We start from the raw sequence: 5792 nt of genomic DNA on the forward strand, positions 1-5792 counted from the left end.
TTTCTCATTGATTGCTCTCACTGATTGTCATGGATCTTTGCTGAGCAGGCACTGGGCTTTTGATGATTTGAAAGCATAGAAGTGAAAGGGGTGAGGGAAGGCTGGATAGGGAGAGAAGTAGGCATTCCATAGTCGCACCATCCACACTTTTCATTTCATGGCACCCAGTAGATAAGTTAGCGAAGGTACAAAAGGCACTAACGTACCATCATCTCGACTGACCTCAGCAGCACGGGGTGCAACTCTGTGCATTGGTCCGGACGACATGTTGACAACTTCTTGCTTTCCAACTTTCTTCTGCCACTTCCTCGTGCAAAATAACATGGAGGTCCTCAATGGCTGTGTACCACTGTTCTTGGGTGATTTGTCTGTTATAGTTTCAGTTATAGTTTAGTGAGATCACATCCTGAACACTCTGCAGGTTTACTTTCCTTGTTTGAAAAAGCATGTAAATACATTGGAGATGGTTTAGAGAAGGCTTACTAGATTGATACCTAGAATAAATGGTTTGCATTATGAAAATAAATTGGACAGGTTGAGCTTGTTTCAGCTGGAGTATGAAGAGTGAATGGTGATTTTATTGAAGTATATAACATCCTTAGTGATCTTGGCAATATAGATTTTGAAATGATATTTCCTCGTATGGGGCAGAGCAGAATTAGGGGATACCATTTTAAAATTAGGGGTCATGAGACGAACTTTTTCTGTCCAAGGATCACCGGAATTTGTAACAGTGCTGGGAAAAACATTAAAGGTGATGCGATTTAATATTTTTTAAGGCAGAGAAAGATAGATAGGTTAACAAAGTGTGGAGCTGGATGAACACAGCAGGCCAAGCAGCATCTTAGGAGCACAAAAGCTGATGTTTTGGGCCTAGACCCTTCATCAGAGAGGGGGATGGGGAGAGGGTTCTGAAATAAAGAGAGAGAGAGAGAGGGGGAGGTGGACCGAAGATGGAGAGAAAAGAAGATAGGTGGAGAGGAGAGAATAGGTGGGGAGGTAGGGAGGGGATAGGTCAGTCCAGGGAAGACGGACAGGTCAAGGAGGCGGGATGAGGTGGTAGGTAGGAAATGGAGGTGCGGCTTAAGGTGGGAGGAAGGGATGGGTGAGAGGAAGAACAGGTTAGGGAAGCGGAGACAGGCTGGGCTGGTTTTGTGATGCAGTGGGAGGAGGGGAAGGACTGGGCTGGTTTTGGGATGCGGTGGGGGAAGGGGAGAGTTTGAAGCTTGTGAAGTCCACATTGATACCATTGGGCTGCAGGGTTCCCAAGCGGAATATGAGTTGCTGTTCGTGCAACCTTCGGGTGGCATCATTGTGGCACTGCAGGAGGCCCATGATGGACATGTCGTCTGAGGAATGGGAGGGGGAGTTGAAATGGTTCGCAACTGGGAGGTGCAGTTGTTTATTGCGAACCGAGCGGAGGTGTTCTGCAAAGCGGTCCCCAAGCCTCTGCTTGGTTTCCCCAATGTAGAGGAAGACACACCGGGTACAATGGATACAGTATACCACATTGGCAGATGTGCAGGTGAACATCTGCTTAATATGGAAGGTCATCTTGGGGCCTGGGATGGGAGTGAGGGAAGAGGTGTGGGGGCAAGTATAGCACTTCCTGCGGTTGCAGGGGAAGGTGGTGGGGGTTGGAGGCGAGTGTGGTGCGGACAAGGGAGTCACAGAAAGAGTGGTCTCTCCGGAAGGCAGACAAGGGTGGGGATGGAAAAATGGCTTGGGTGGTGGGGTCGGATTGTAGATGGCGGATGTGTCGGAGGATGATGCATTGTATCTGGAGGTTGGTGGGGTGATATGTGAGAACGAGGGGGATCCTCTGGGGGCAGTTGTGGCGGGGATGGGGTGTGAGGGATGTATTGCGGGAAATGCGGGAGGCGCGGTCAAGGGCGTTTTCAACCACTGCGTGGGGGAAAGTTGCGGTCCTTGAAGAACGTGGACATCTGGCCTGTGCGGGAGTGGAATGCCTCATCCTAGGAGCAGATGCGGCAGAGGTGGAGGAATTGGGAATAGGGGGATGGAATTTTTGCAGGAGGGTGGGTGGGAGGACGTGTATTCTAGGTAGCTGTGGGAGTCGGTGGGCTTGAAATGGACATCAGTTTCTAGCTGGTTACCTGAGATGGAGACTGAGGTCCAGAAAGGTGAGGGATGTGCTGGAGATGGCCCAGGTGAACTTGAGGTTGGGGTGGAAGGTGTTGGTGAAGTGCAGATAGATAGGTTGTTAGGAGGGCCAAGGGTTATTGGGGTCAAGATGGGATTGTAGAATTTTAAACACAAACAGATCAGATATTATCTTCTTGAATGTTGAAGCAGGGCCAAAGGGTCTACTTCTCCTATTTTATATGTTTGTGTGCTTGAATAGCTGTAAGTTCAGAGAGGTGTGCTGAGGAGTGTCCGGTGTGCATGGGTAAAATATGTGTCCAGATGTCAAGGTGAATCCTGACTGCCAGAGTGTACTTCTGAGCAAGGGATGGTAGTGCTTTGCACAAAGCAATGTGATGTGTGTGGGATGTGACATGCGCATACAATTACTCACCTTGATCATCCAAGAGGTCCTTAAACTGTTGCTGTGTGCCCTCCAGGCAACATTTAGAGGGTTAACCACACATATCTCCAATTCCCTTACAAGATTCTGTCTCAAAGATTTCTTGGCCTCTGGCGAAATCAATGGCATCCATCCTGACATTTGACAGTACCTCCAAGACAGTGTTGATAAAACAAGGAACCCTCTCATTAACTTATTGAGACATTCTCCTCGAGCACTGCATTAATAGGGGTTGCACCTTTAAAAAGGAAAGGCAGCCTGGAGCTTTCTCAGTCACTGCATTTTGCTGACCTCTTGCAAAATGTTTAAATGAGAAGCATACAATTGGAAATCTATTATTATGCAACATGATCATATCGCCACCAACTTCCATACAGTCATCCAATCATAGAGTTACACAGCATGGAAACAGATCCTTCAGCCCAACCAGTCTATGCCCACCAGAATCCCAAACTAAACCAAATCCAGAGCTGCCTGTACTTGGCCCATATCCCTCCAACATTTCCTATTAATGTAATTATCTAAATATCTACATCCACCACTTTCACCTTAAAAGTATACCCTCTAGTCTTGAAATCTGCCAACCTAGACACCTGCCATTCATCTTATTTTATAAACTTCTGTAAGGTCACTTCTCAAACTCCTACACCCCAGTGGAAAAAGTCCCAGTCCATCCAGCCTCTCCTTAGAACTCACTTCCATTCCAGCATCCTGGAAAATTTCTTCTGAATCTTCTCCAGCTTATTAATATCCTCCCCAAAGATTGTTATCTATTAGAAGAGCTGATAGCATTCATCTTCCACATTCAACTGACCTTAGTAAATGTTGCAATATAATGCTTGAAGCTAAGTGCTGAATTATACCACATTACATTGAACTGATTGCTGTGTTGCAATTTTGAAGTTAATGTACCATCAGAGCTGATTTGTCAATAATTTTGGATCTCACTTTTCTGAAATAGGAAAATATAAGAATTAGGCCTTTAAATTATCAGCCCTGAAGCATCTAAAAATGAACTAATTTGGATACAAATGTAAATTACAAGTAATTTTTCCATAGGCCACACAAGGCTATTGTGAAAAATACAATAGGCAATTTTATTATAAAGCTCCCTGCCAAAGTATAAATTATCATCCTTCAAAGGAGGTCATTGATAGGTTCTCTTACAACTTCTGATAGGCAAGTTTATGGAGTTTGGCAACTTCCAAAATAATCCCCCCAACTCTGAGTTTGAATCAAAGACTTTGGAGGGTTCTCATTTACTTTGTTTAATAGTCAGCCTGATAACATTAGAGTAATTAAAACCACATTTACTCCTGGCAGACTGTTAAAACTGACATCCCACCACCTCCCCGCACCCCCCCCCCACCCCCGCAATAGACTTATCACTGATCCACTTATTGTTAGCCCCATACCACCTTACTTCTCTACCACCCTGCCACCTTACCCATCCAGTATTTACAACTCCACCTGCCATGGTACTCATATACAACCTTATTAAGTCCAACAGAGTTTTGGATCAGGAGGTGTGACAAGTCTGGTAGGGGAGGAGATGTTGAGGTCAAGTCCTTTGTGGGGTTGAGAAGGCCATGTCCAGCAGATGGGGGTGTCAGCTTGGGCGGGAGTCAGATGAGGTGTAATTGGGGAGTGGATAGTCAAGAATCTGGGCTTCAGATTAGTAGTTACCTTGACTTACAGGAGGATATTTATCTCCACCTTTTCCTGGGTAACTACTAAGCTTAAGTCAGTTGGAACCCTCTGAATTATCCAGCTTTTAGGGACATTTTCTGAGGGGAATTGCCCATTGAAAGTCTCAATTTCCCTTAGAGCAAGCTGTATCTGGAATTCAACATGATGCGGCATCCAAAATTCTCTGCTGCTGTGTCAATCATCTAGCCAATCTGAGCCATAGCCATTAATTATTTGAACAAGACTTTTAAATCAGTTAAGATAATGTTGAATGTTGAAAATAAACAGAAAAAAGTAATTTTAAAATCTGTGTAACAGCTAAAATAATGCTACAAAAGTTTCATTCCACTCATTTTTCAGTGTCAAACTCACTGTTGATTTTAACCGTCTTTAAGGACTATTCTCACATCTTCAAGGATCACGGAGAGTATGGCTTTGACGCTGTTGCACTGTATTGAGACTGAGAAAACAGGCTGCAATGGAATTTCTGAAGAAGGATCCAGAGGAGCTTTCCTGCTCCTCTGATGCTGCTTGGCCTGCTGTGTTCATCCAGCTCTACGCCTTGTTATCTGCAATGGAAGTGTCTGGGACAGGCCAGATTCAAACATCTATCTGTTTTTTAAAAAAGCATGGAAAGTAGGCATTTTTAATATGATTACCATTAGATAGAAAATTGGTTTCGATGGTCACCAATGGGTCTGGGCTTATACAACTTACTCAGGGTTGTCAACTTTGGCTGACTGTATACCTGAAGCTTCTTGCTTTCCCTTAAATACCTCAATATGATTCACTTCAATCATTTCTTTTTGTATTGAGTTTTACATTCTCACCACTTTGAGGATGAAAATGTTCCTTCTGAGTTCCCTGGTATTTTTGGTCACTCTCTAGTATTAATAGCAATATTAATATTTTTATTTTTATTCATTGTAAACTAAAATCAATATCCCTGACTTTCATCAGTGGAAGTGAGAACTATTTATTTAAGAACCAGATTTCCGTTGTGAGTGATGGTTATTTTTGTAACAACTGTCAAGTCAAAGGCTTGCAGAAGCTTCCAGCTCTCTGTGGTGTTTCATCTGAAACCATACTCCAAGTTTCCTAAACATTGACTGCAACATATCTTAACTTTTAATTGAGAAAATCATAGAAATCTTAAAATATTACTTTTTGTTGTATGAGCTGACATTGCATGGAGAAAGATAAAGCTCTGTCCTGATGGTGATCAATGCCCCATTTACAGATCTGTATATCTGTCTGAACAGAAATTGAACAGCAGAAAACGACAATGCTGATTGTTTATATTTACTCATGTCCAAAATTATTGTCTGGTTGAGCTTCAATTAGTTCAAATATCAACAACCAACAAGTCAAAGACTTCTTTATAGACAGCCAGTGCTGTGAACCAGGATGTGATTTTGCCTCCATTGGAATATTTTACTTGATGTAGCAATGATTATGTCTCAAAATATAAGAAACCTGATGTAGATGTTATGGTAGTGAATACGCAGATGTTCATTACAGATGGCTATTATATGCATTTATTACATTCACAGGC

The sequence above is a fragment of the Stegostoma tigrinum genome, chromosome 12 (genome assembly GCF_030684315.1).
Source record: "Stegostoma tigrinum isolate sSteTig4 chromosome 12, sSteTig4.hap1, whole genome shotgun sequence".
NCBI classification, from domain to species: Eukaryota; Metazoa; Chordata; class Chondrichthyes; order Orectolobiformes; family Stegostomatidae; genus Stegostoma; species Stegostoma tigrinum.